Consider the following 13,408-nt stretch of genomic DNA (forward strand, 5'->3'; position numbering starts at 1 on the left):
GGACACACAAAAGCTGGGTTCGCTAGAGAGCTATTGGCGAGCTGGCGGATGGAAGTGATGTGAAGAGGCCGCCGAGTAGAAGGGAGGCCTTGCTGAGGCACGGCAAAGGGTTGCGAAGAGACAAAGGAACCACCTTGTGAGCAGTGGCCTGCTGGAGTGAAGGCAGTGCAGAGAGAAGAAGAAAGCCTTGGATCGAGCTGCTAGTGTGAGACCAAGAGCAAGCTTTGGGCAGTGTGTGTGTGAGTTGTTTGCTGTGAGTGTGTGATATAAAGGAGAGTGCGAGGTAGAGTGGGTTGAAGTTTGTCAATTGATAAAAAATATGTGTGATGGATCACCCCTTGTAAATGGATAACAGGGTTTGTGTTGATGATATGTGAGTGGCTTAGCCTTGCTGACAGATAAAAGGCTTTTATAATGAGATATGTGAGCTGTTGAAACTGCCTTTCTTTGGGTATCTCTGTGTGGTATTTAGAGAGATTTCTTTCCAGCTAGAGAAGCTGGGTGGTGCCCCTTGTGCTTTTGAGTGTTCCGAAGGTGGTGAGTCGGCGAGCTATAGTGGCCTTCTTGTGTTCCTGAGCTGCCTCACATTTGGCAGTTTCATTGTCACTGTTTGCGGGTTTTCTGTGAACAGTGGTGCACAATTACTACAGCTGTTGCAATCTTTTCCAATTCCCAATGCGTTGGCTACTACCCTCATTTTTGTGAGGACCAAAACACGTATCCAATCTTAGCTCCACAATCGCCCACTATTTCAATTTTTAAAAAAACCACATTCTTTCATTTCAAACTCAGATCCACACCTTGCCACCTCATAAAAAAAAGCACAAGAAAGAAAAACAAAATAAAAAAACACCAAAGTTGACCCCTTGTCTTTGTGGCTCAGTATAATCAAATATAAAAAAGCCAAAAAATGTCTGCCACCTCTTGGTAGCATTAAAAAAAGTGCAAGCAAAAAAAACAAATAAGAAAACACCAATGTTGACCCCGTTGACCCTGCCTCTTTGCTGGGAGCATAACCAAATTAAAAAAATAAAAAAAAAGGAAATGTTGTTGCCCCCCACTCTCTACATAATAACAAAAAAAGGAAAAAAAAGAGAGGAAGAAAAGAAAAACGACCATAAAACCCACCTAGGCGGCCCGAATCCCCCCATCAACCCCCCTGCTCTCTCTCTCTCTCTCTCTCTCTCTCTCTCTCTCTCTCTCTCCCCTTCTTCTGTAGCTCAGTTTCCCCTCACACCAAGCTTATTGACACACTTCTAGTTGTCTTCTTCTCAGCACCCATGGTCTCATGCTACATTTTTCTTGCTGGGGTGACAAATGGTTGAGAACACCTTGGTGACACTTCCAACTGGATCAAGCCAGCTAGCCATGGAATCTATGTTCCTAGAGGGGACGATTATAAATGCTTTGAGATCAGTATTTAGTGAAACCACATCTTTGCGTGCATCCTTACATGAATCCCAAGAGGCAAGTTGGCACAATGCTACTAATTTGGATAAACCATCAGATAGTGCCAACCCAGCTTCTCGAGGACCTTTAAGGACATGGACTTATGGATTACTCAAGGCCCAATACTGGCAATACAACATTGAGAAACAAGGACTTATGGATTACTCAAGGCCCAAGACTGGCAATACAACATTGAGAAACAAGGACTTATGGATTACTCAAGGCCCAAGACTAGCAATACAACATTGAGAAACAAGTTCTCATGGATTGGTCTACACAAAATCTATATAAGGTTAGTTGGCAAGAAGTTTCATTATTATTGGCATCTCTACAAAAGGTGCTGAGCACCACAGGTTTCCAATTACCACATGAGCATGGTACAAATTGAGTGACACTGACTAATAAGCCCTATGTCTACTAAGGACTTTGAGCCAACCAACTTTGCCCTACCCCTAGTGGATTTTGCATGCAAAGTAGCTAAACAAAGCCAAAACCCATTGAACTTTATAGCTACAACATCAAAAACTACCAAGTCTACACACACAAGGTCTACACACCCTTCATGGGTGGCACAAGCAAACTCTATATGCAATCTTTGTTGGGATCGACACAACCAACCCCACATAGTCCAAGTACATTCAAGAGTGTAGTAATGACATATAAAGGAACCATAGGCACTTGGAACAAAGGAAAACTTATTGCTAGGGATTGGGAGTATGATATTGCAACTCAAATTCTCATGGATTGGGTTTTGAACCAATGCTATTACATTTATTGGCCAAAGATTGTGCAAGCAATCAATGGGGCCACAAAAGGTGAAGAGAACTTGAAAGAAGTCTTTGATTGCATTGAGGCTACCATACAAAATGAACGCCAAGGGCAAAGACTTTTTATGCAAGCACATACATCTATGCTACCACCTAGGATAGCACAAGAAAGCATTCATAAGTCCAACCACCACATGAACATGCCATTGTTGACAAGCCAATCATCTGCCTCATCCATCATGCCACCATCCAAATTTACAAAGCCAGAAGATGTAAGTACACCAAGGAGATTTGTGGAATTTTCTTCTCAAATTTTTAAGCATATGGAGAAAAAAACCACTAGCACCTCAAGAGTGGCACAAGCTACCAATGTAACAATGCAAACATTACCAAATCTTGATAGTCAACCAATCCCAAAAAACTATATACCCCTAGATGTGACAAGCTCCACAACTTCTACTATATCAACTGTAGCATCATAATAAGCTCTAGATTTTACAAGTAGAACATCCAAACATAATGTGATTGAACTACCTAGTCTACATGGAAAATTTCTCTACAATGCTTTGATTGATAATGAGGCTAGTCACAATTTTCTCTCCTTTATTGCTTCGAGTTAACTGGGAAAACTTAAGCTTGAACCAAGTGACATCAGAGTAGTGTATGGTCAACGTCAAACTGTCATATACTATAACAATGAGCAACTAGTCATAAACTTTCTGGTTATGCTGCCTAGGAGTAAATTGAAAGAGCCTGTCATACTTAAAAGTGGCTGGGAGACCAACATTGATTTTGCCAATGTGAAAACATTACAAGTGGGTGTATAGTAATTGTTTCTAACTCTAAATCTACACACCCCATGCACAAAGTTGTTGAGATATCAAGCTCATCTAGTATGGCGGTGGACACTGATGACCCGCCTGGGAGATAGGCCCCCCTCTGACACCATTGGCATGGTTGGTAAGATCATGGGTGATATGCGGCCAGTGGGATGACAGGCTATGTGACAGCCATTCTGGCATAGTTATAGCGCCAACTCATTTAGTTGGGTTCACACTATAGAGAACCCTAGTATGTATTTGGTTGAGTACCTTTTCATATTGTGTGTACTCTTATCTTTGTATATGGTGTGTTGAGTGTTGTGTGAAGAAGAAGAAGATTTTCAGCCTCTGACCGTATGTCTTCTCTTTTAGGGTTTTGTGAGTGTGTGTGTTCTTTCAAGAGCTCAAGCTCTCTTCTCCCCTGTATCTTTTCATGGTATGAGAGCCTGGTTCATGCTAAGGGCTAAGCTGCAAGCAAGAGAAGCACAGGAAGCGGTGCGAGGGTAAGAGCTTCATCTACTCTTCCCTATTGTGTTAGAGACTACACCCTTGTCGGGAGCTCTACGGAAGGCACCAGCAAACAATCTCTGATTGAGGAGCTTTCTTCGTGGGAGTAAAGCTATAGGGCAGCTATATTGTCCTATAGGGCAACTATATTCCCTATCGGATAGTATTTTTCAGGCCAAAAACGCGTTTCGAGCGCGTTAGGACCTCTATTTTTCAGAAAGCAGGCGACTTCGAGCATTGTAGGTGAGTCATCGATTCTCTGCAGAACTCTGTTTTAAGAATTGCAAGAAGACAGATTGGTTGTGCAAACATTGTGTGTGCTGCAAGGAGGTCAACAGTTGCCATTGGGTGTATGTATGCACATTGAGGTCACTGGTTGTGACATTTGAGTGTAGTACAGTACTACTGCTACAGAAAATACAGCAGTTTGTGCAGGACAAACTAGAGTGCTATTTTCTATTAAATTTGTGAGTCTGGCAAGATGTCAAATGATGGCATAAACCAAATTGTTGTCGAGAAGCTTGATAAGAACAACTTCGATGCTTGGAGGTTCACGCTGATGAATTTCCTGATGGGAAAGGGTTGCTGGGACTACATATAGAAGGTGAGCATGAAGAGGCATCGGAGATATCGAAGATCAATCTGACTGCTTGGAGGTTCAGGATGATGAATTTCTTGATGGGAAAGGGTTACTAGGATTACATAGAAGGTGAGCATGAAGAGGCATTGGAGATATCAGAGATCAATCCGACTACTGCAGATGTGAAAGAGTTCAAGGATTGGAACCAAGGAGCCAAAAAAGTTATGTATTGACTCTCTATCATAGTATACATGACACCATGATTGGGCACATACAAGATGCCAAGTCCCCCAAGGAGGCATGGGACACCTTGGTAAAACTCTATGAAACGAATACCAAGGCATGAAAGATACAATTGAAGAATGAACTTCATATTGTGGAGAAAAAGAGTATGTCTGTGCTATGCATTAAAGATCAAGGGTATTGTGGAATCCCTTGCATCTATTGGTGTTTCAATAGATGATGATGATGATAAGGTGGAAGTCTGTCTACGAGGTCTCGGGTCACAATACAAGGCATTCAAGACATCTATTCAGACTCGAGAAAACATTCCCAATTTCAGAGATTTGGTGTCTCTATTTATTATAGAAGAGAAGAGCTTGGGTGAAGACCAACAGCCTTCACAAAACAAAAATAGTTCAGAGCAACAGGCCTTCTACACAAGTTCAGGAAGAGGACGAGGTAGAGGAGGCCATGGACACAGCCAAGGAGGTGGCCGAACAAGTAATCAGAATTATGGCCAACAGCAACAGCAACAACAACAGTCCCAGAATTCACAACAACAACAACATGCAGGTGGAAGAGGCCAATTCAGAGGCAAGGGGAGTCAAAGAGGTCATAGAAATTGGCAAAGGTAGTATAATGATACATGTGGATGCATTTATTGTGGTAAGCCTAGACATGTACAGTCAGATTATTATAAGAAGTAGGCTGACATGCAAAATGGAAAATTGCAACAAAACAACTATGCATCCTCGAGCAGAAACAATGAGGATAATGAAAGGTTGTTTGTTATGCAGCATGTTATTAATGCCATGTCTGAAAATGTTGAAGCAGCACATAAAGATGATGTATGGTACGTTGATTCAGATGCTTCGAACCACATGACAAGTCACGGGGAGTGGTTCAAGGAGATGAAACATCCAATTGCCCATGTTGGAGATGTGCCATTGTCTATGCAGGATGGAAAAGTGAAGTACCTTACAAATGTACTTCATGTTCCAAACATAACAAAGAATCTAGTTTCAGTTGGCCAGATGATTGACTAGGGTTTGCAGGTTCGGTTTAACCCTGATGGTTGTTATGTTAAAGACTTTAAAGACAAGTGCAGGTTGGTTGCAACAACAGAGTGGGCAGAATGTTTACATTGAATGTAAACATGCCTGAAGTGAGTGCTGCAATGTTTGCAAATGGTTCAGGAATTGTTGCAGACACAGACATTTGGCATAAAAGAATTGGACATGTGAATGTGCAGAGAATGAAGTCTATGCAGACTAAAGAAATTGTGACAGGGCTGCCAAAGTTTAAAGTTGAAGGTATGCAGAAAATATTTGAAGCATGCCAATTTGGAAAGCAAACAAAGCATGTATTTCCACGTAACAGAAATGTGAGCAAAAATGCACTAGATGTTGTGCATTCAGATGTATGGGGTCCTACGAAGACCATGTCTATGGGAGGCTGTGGGTATTATGTGACATTTATTGATGACCACACAAGGAAAGTCTGGGTATACTTCATGAAGGAGAAGAGTGAGGTGTTCACTCATTTTCAGAATTTCGGAGAGCAAACAGGGAAATATATAAAGTGCCTAAGGACAGATGGAGGGGGAGAGTACTTCTCCAATGAGTTCTCTAAATTTTTGAAGAAGAATGGTATTTGGAGACAGTTTACATGCAGATACGCTATGCAGCAAAATGGAGTTGAGCGGAAAAATAGGCACATAGCTGAGATTGCGCAAGCATTGATGGGAGAGAAGAATATGCCGCATAGCTATTGGGCTGAGGCTATTTCTATAGCAGTTTACATCATGAACAGGACTCCAACTGCAGCCATACATGATGTAACTCCAGAGGAGAGGTTTACTGGCAGAAAACTTGATTTGTCTCATCTTAAAGTCTTTGGATGCATTGCATATGTGCATGTGCCAGATGAGCTGAGAACTAAGCTGGATCCAAAAGCTAAAAAATGTGTGTTTATTGGGTATTCCCTTGAGCAAAAGGGATACAAGTGTTATAACCCTGCTACACGTGAGTTGAGGGTAAGCAAGGATGTTGTTTTTTATGAGATGAGCAGCTAGTATGCTGCTGAAAAAGAAGCTGTTGGGGCTAATGTGAATGGAAATGTGGTCGCACAGAATGCAAGTCAGCAATCACAGTCTTTGAGTGGACCAAGAGAGTCCTCATCTAGTGGTCCAGTTGATAGACCATGGAGTGGCAGGCTGCATCATAATACCAGTCCTGCAAATGTGATTAGTACATCACATAAAGGCAAAGAGAAAGTGGTTGAGCCCCTTAGTATGCCTGACATTTCTGCAAGGCATTCTCATGTTGATGGAGAGTCTAGTGGCTCAGAGATGAGCCTTGATGAGGGTCTTGGGATACCAGCTACTATGAGAACACCTGGTGTAAAGAAGGCTATGGAAGCCATGAATGCAAAGCTGCAAAGATCTGGGAGAGTGAAGAATCGTGTGCAGAGGTTTACCTATGATGGTTATGTGGCACATCAGTATGCATACATGGCAAAAGTTGTACAGGTTGTAGAGCCCATATGCATTGATGAGGCTATTGGAAATGTGTGTTTGGAGAAAGCTATGGATGAGGAGATGGATGCACTATATGGAAATGAGACTTGGGATTTAGTGCAATTGCCTAAAGGCAAGAAAACCATTGGATGCAAGTGGGTGTACAAAGCAAAACATAACAGTGATGGAAGCATAAGCACGTACAAGGCTAGATTGGGCGCAGACATATGGCATTGATTATGAGGAAACTTTCAGTCCAGTTGCCAAGATGACAACAGTGAGAGTTGTGATAGCAGTGGCTGCGTTAAAGCAATGGTCTTTACATCAGATGGATGTAAAGAATGCATTCTTGCATGGGGATTTGCAGAAAGAGGTGTATATATTGCAGCCACCTAGTTATGAGGATGTGAGTCACCCTGAGCATGTTTGCAGGTTAAAGAAGGCCTTGTATGGCTTAAAACAAGCACCAAGAGCATGGTCTCTGACAAGATTTTTGAATATCTTATCACTATTGGCTTTCATGTAGCCAATGCAGATTTCTCGCTGTATGTGAGACACAGTGATAGAGGGGTTGTGCTTGTTGTCATCTATGTAGATGACCTGATCATTACGAGGGACCATGATGTAAAGATCTTTGATGTAAAGATCTTGCTTAGACAGAAGTTTGAGATGAAGGATCTGGGGGATCTCAGATATTTCTTAGGGGAGCTCATATATTTCTTGGGCATTGAGGTGATTAGGTCACCACATGGTATTGGATTACTGCAGAGACAGTATGGCTTGGATTACTGCAGAAGTTTGAGATGAAGGATCTGGGGGAGCTCAGATATTTCTTGGGCATTGAGGTGATTAGGTCACCACATGGTATTGGATTACTGCAGAGACAGTATAGCTTGGACATGTTGTCCAAGTATGGTATGATAGGCTGTAAGCCTATCTCAGTGCCATTGGATCAAAATGGCAAGTTGAGTGCAGATTCAGGAGAGATTTTGGAGGATCCTACTATGTACAGGTGCATAGTAGGAAGCTTGATCTACATGACGATTACCAGGCCAGATTTGAGCTATGATGTTGGGTTGGTGAGTCAGTTTATGCAGGTTCCTTGCAAGCCGCATTTGCATGCATTGAGATGCATACTGAGGTATGTGAGGTCTACTTTGCATTGTGGACTATTTTATGAAACTGGGACAGAGATATGTGCACATGGGTACACAGATGCTGATTGGGCTAGTAGTATCTCAGATAGAAGACCTTCTAGTGGCTTCATTTTTTCTTTGGGGAGTGTTACTGTGACTTGGAGCAGCAAGAAGCAGCCTACGGTTGCTCTATCAAGTACTACTACAAAGGCCGAGTACAGAGATGCTGCTATGGCAGCATGTGAGGTAGCTTGGTTGAGAAAGCTACTTGCAAATTTGGGTCTATCAGTGGTGGATAGACAAGTTGTCATTTTTTGTGACAACATTAGCGGTATACAGTTGGCCACGAACCCAATTTTTCATGCTCGCACGAAGCATATAGAGGTCCACTACCATTTTGTTAGAGGGAATGTTTTGGTAGGAGACGTTGACCTTGTTTATGTCAGCACATAGGATTAGGTTGCTGACATCTTCACCAAAGCATTGGGTATAGAGAAGCTCTACAGATTCAGGGCTTTTCTTGGTGTACATGAGATGGAGTTGAGCTCGAGGGGGAGTGTTGAGATATCAAGCTCATCTAGTGAGACGGTGGACACTGATGATCCGCCTGGGGGATAGGCCCCACATTTACACCACTGGCATGGCTGGTGAGATCATGGGTGATATGTGGCCAGTGGGATGACAAGCTATGTGATAGCCATTCTAGAGACTTGCATAGTTATAGCACGAGCTCATTTAGCTGGGTTCACACTATAGAGAACCCTAGTATGTATTTGGTTGAGTACCTTTTCATATTGTGTGTACTCTTATCTTTGTATATGGTGTGTTGAGTGTTGTGTGAAGAAGAAGAAGATTTTTAGCCTCTCACCGTATGTCTTCTCTTTTAGGGTTTTGTGAGTGTGTGTGTGCTTGCAAGAGCTCAAGCTGTTTTCTCCCCTGTATCTTTTCAAAACCACTACCACAACCCACTTTAAAGATGAGTCACTATGAGGAAGCATCAACATCAAGAAAATATATTGCCACCTCCTCCAACCCACTAGCACCCATCTCACCTAGTAGTTCACAAGATTCATCTTCTAGGACTAGATTTCCTGAGAAGAAGAACTGTAGGAAAGTCGTACAAAATCGCCAATCAAAATTTTAAGACGTTTCAAATATTTCTCCACCTGCGAAACATAGACAAACACCACAAAAAAGAACAAGGAGAAATAACCGTGAGAAAACATAGACAAACATACACAAACACCACAAAAAAGAACAAGGAGAAATAACTATGAAAAAATATCCATGTACGACATATTAACTCTCAATGGATTCTCATTGATCTTTTAGCAGTCAAGGATATTATGAGGGTAATACTTGGATTTGGATTCCCAAAACTAAACCAATCACCCTGGTTTTAAACCCAGTAAAGTTTAGAGCCTCTACCTAAGTACTCACACTACACTCAAGGCCTCAACTTCATCATCACAACATTCTAACGCTCCCAAGGCCCCCAAGGGAAAGAAATTCAAAACAACATCATCACTGCCACCAAAAAGGTTTGGATCCCTAAAAACCAATCAAAAGTTTCATGTACCAGAGATAATGAAGCCTCAACTTCCAAGATTACACCATGCTTGCTTGAAAGAGATCTATCAGTCCCCTCCACATCGGGAATTCCACCATCTCCATCATCTTTCCAAGAATGAGCTCACACAAGAAATGCTGGTGAAACAATCTCTCTAATCTGTTCTTATGAAAGTACCCTGCTACTTTTGCAATTGGATAGCAAAAATCTAGCAGTAGCAAGGTGCACCACCACCACTTAAGTCCTTGGATTAGAGTCAACATGGAAAGGATGGCCAAAAAAGGCCTACAAATTGCTGAGTGAAGTCAAGGTGTGATGTGATTTAGGAAGGGGGACTGCCCATATAAACCCTACTTTTTTACCTCTAATCACATTAACTCCCTAATAACCACTAGATTTTAAATTAAAGGGAGCATCATATACAAATTATACCAAGTATAAAAAAGGAAAACAGCAAAAATTATCTAAAAAAAAAATTTTAAAAAAAGAGAAAAAACAAAATTAGAGCAGCAAGAGCACTATATCCAATTTGGGGTGACACTTGATCTTGCTTGCATCTTACCTTCTTCTATGAGTTTAGTGATTGCAGATCATCAAACTCCAACAAATCAACAATAGATCTCCACGGCTAGATCATCCGCACAACGATATAGACATGCCCCTCGTTAACTTTTATTTTGCCAACGAATGCTAATAAATCTTGTGGGATACATGAAAAGTAAACCAATTCACTAAGTGCATTCAATTCCTACTCTAATTTGTCATATCCAGGTGTTTTTCATCCCAACAAACCTAGGGTACTATTACATATGAAGCGCTATGAGGATATCCAACATCCCTATGATCCCACAAATACATTATTAATTGATGATACCCATGAAAAGGTAATGTATAATCCCATTGGAACATGGATATGACTCCTTCCTTTCGAAGGTAACCCAGATGATGTTTATTTGGAAGAACAATTGATTCCATATTTAGGTGGATTCTACAAATCAAAAGACTCTGTACAAGATTATGTAATAATAAACCTTTTTTTATAATGTAATGTTTTCAACTGTCCTATTCTCATTGAAGTAATGTGTCCTGAAAAATAGTATACATTGTCTTATTTTTTGAAAATAAAAGTCAAACAAAAGGCTCTTGATTAATTATGTTAAAAGAGTACATTCAAATGGGTAATGTCAATTAGGAGTGTCATTAACAAGATGGACTTCATTAATTATGTGAGAAGAGTACATTGAAATGGGTAGAGTCAAGCAGGAATGATCTTGACTGTGTTACCCAATTCTTTACATTGTATGTTATTCCCTTCTAAGGAGGACCGTTCTTCCATTGTGAATAAAAGTAAAGTGTGCCGGCATGTCTTGCAAGGATTCTTTGACAATATCCTTCCTTAGCTGTTGTAGATTACATTTCTCCCATATAGAAACAATTGTCACTAGTGTTGAAGCTTTATCACAATCACTTCAATGTCTATGACTTTGTTGTCCATTGCACTTGCGGCTTCCTCATCCATTGGCACCAACTCTCCATTGATGTAACGGGACTTGCTATACCAAAAGGATAAAATAAAAGTCTGAGTTGCAATCATGTACTTTGCAACTATTGTCTCCAGTGAAATGTTACAATGGATATCGTCAAAAACTTTACTCTACCATCCCTCATCAAGAAGTCTTGCTAAGAGGAATGTATCCAAATCTTTGTAGAGACAAGCATGGTTCTTGCTATCTTCGCCTCGAAGAATAAGCTAAAAAGCTCCACAAATACAGTAATAGGTAAACCACAATTTTCACTACACAAGTTGGAATGATCCCTCGTAGAGAGCGTTGCACATCCTTGAAGAGCTTGGTCCTTGACTCCATTACTGAGAGGATTCTGGGATAGGTTAATCCATGTAGTTCCACTCAGCTTGCAAAGTTACCTCTTCCAAGCGGCGACAATTGTGTTTCTTGTTTAGTAGATGGTAGAAATGATCATAGATAAAGATACCTGCATCTAAAAGGCTTTTGTTGCTCCTACCCCCATACTGTACCCGACCAATGTGTGCATGAACCGCATTCATAATTCCAGTGCACTCGACTAGCTCCCACTCCTCATAGGATGAGGGATACACCATTAGGGTCAAAAATGAAAAAAAAGGACCCTTTAAGGTTTTGATTAAAACACTAATTAGGTGAGGTTTTAGTAGAATGAGACCTCCAAATTTTGCCGTTTTTAGAGGTACTTTTGGAGCATTTGAGAGACGGGCCTCAATAAATGCTAACATTCCTTAAATCATGTCAAAGGTACTTTTCAGTTGTTATTCTTAGTGTTATTTGAACTTTTGAAACGTCTGTTGTACAAATATTCCCACCAAAACATGTCCCATTTTCCTCTCATCATCATTTGAGTGCTCTCTTTTTCTTGGTCTCTCTCTCTCTCTCTCTCTCTCTCTCTCTCTCTCTCTCTCTCTCTCTCTCTCTCTCTCTCTCTCTCTCTCTTCTCTTCTCTTCTATTGTTTTCTATTATACCCTTGCATAGTGGATTATACGCTAATGTCTATCGCTAACTTTTTACTCAATGGAAGAGAACGCAGATACAAACTTGCTATTAACATAGATCAGGCCTAGTCATCTTGGAGAAGTACTCACCACCGAGCATTGTTGGACAAAGATAAGGCAAATAGACTACGACTAAAGGGAAGAAAACACATTGATTTGTGGGTGGATGGAAGTAAATGATCCTTCAACTGGTAGACCTCCTCCATTTGTAAATGTTCATGACTTGATTAGATTTGTTGGAGATGGTTTTGATGGTGTGCTTGGTTACTGTATGAAGTTATATTCTACATCTTCTATGTGCTCAGTTCAAATGCATCAACTGATAGAACCTTTATTAACATCTCTGAAAACTATTTTAGAGATTTATGATAAGATTAGAGAGCTAGAAGTTGTAAACCACATTCCTTGAAAGAGAAACTAGTAAACTTGAAAGAAACCCCAGGAGAATTCAGAGAGAGGAAGATAACTTTAAAGAATATAAGTGAGTTGTCTGAAAGTAGTGGGGCTATAAAGAGGAGACTCAACCTTGCAAAGAAATGTGTCTCTCATATTTCAGGTATTAATATTCGTCGAAATGAGGAGAGAATCAAGCTTCTCATAGAAACCATGAACAAGGCAGACTTGGTCAGAATTCTTCAATCTCTAGAGAATACAAATTTGAGAGATCTTACTCTCAAAGAGTTGGTAAGAGACTTAAGGACCATTGTGAAACCAGATGAAATATTAGAGACTTGTGACATTGTGGGTATTAGTCGTCGCAAAGGTTACCAAGCTCTTTCTGGATTATGGTTCCAAAATCTTAGATGCAAGAGAATAGGAGCTTTTGGTTTGCCAAGATCCCTTTCAGTTTCTACTACTAGGACTACTATGAATTAAACATTTTTTAGTATTTTTTGAGAATACATACATATTGAAGGGATAATGCCTTATGAGCAGCAGAAGAAAAAGGTTACATTTGTCTATAATGCATTCAACAATATATAGGTGGATCTTAGAGAAGTACAAATTGCAATGGTGTATATGTATAAAATTACAATGGTGCATATGTATAAAATTACTGTAGAAGAATGTGGTGGGGTGTGCTAAAGTTCGTATTGAAGCTGGATGAGGCACATATCCAAAAAGGATAAAAGATGGAAAGAGTGGGCATATCTATTATGAACAGGGCAATTGAGTACAACAATGGTAGAGGAGAGAAACCAGATTAAAAAATCGAGTCAGACATGGAGCTTTGGTGGGTTGGTGCAGCTCAGATACCAACTGAAAATCATCAATCCCTCAAATGGTTGTACTCC

This window comes from Cibotium barometz, chromosome 58 (genome assembly GCF_041138505.1).
Source record: "Cibotium barometz isolate CiBa-2024 chromosome 58, ASM4113850v1, whole genome shotgun sequence".
Classification (NCBI taxonomy): domain Eukaryota; kingdom Viridiplantae; phylum Streptophyta; class Polypodiopsida; order Cyatheales; family Cibotiaceae; genus Cibotium; species Cibotium barometz.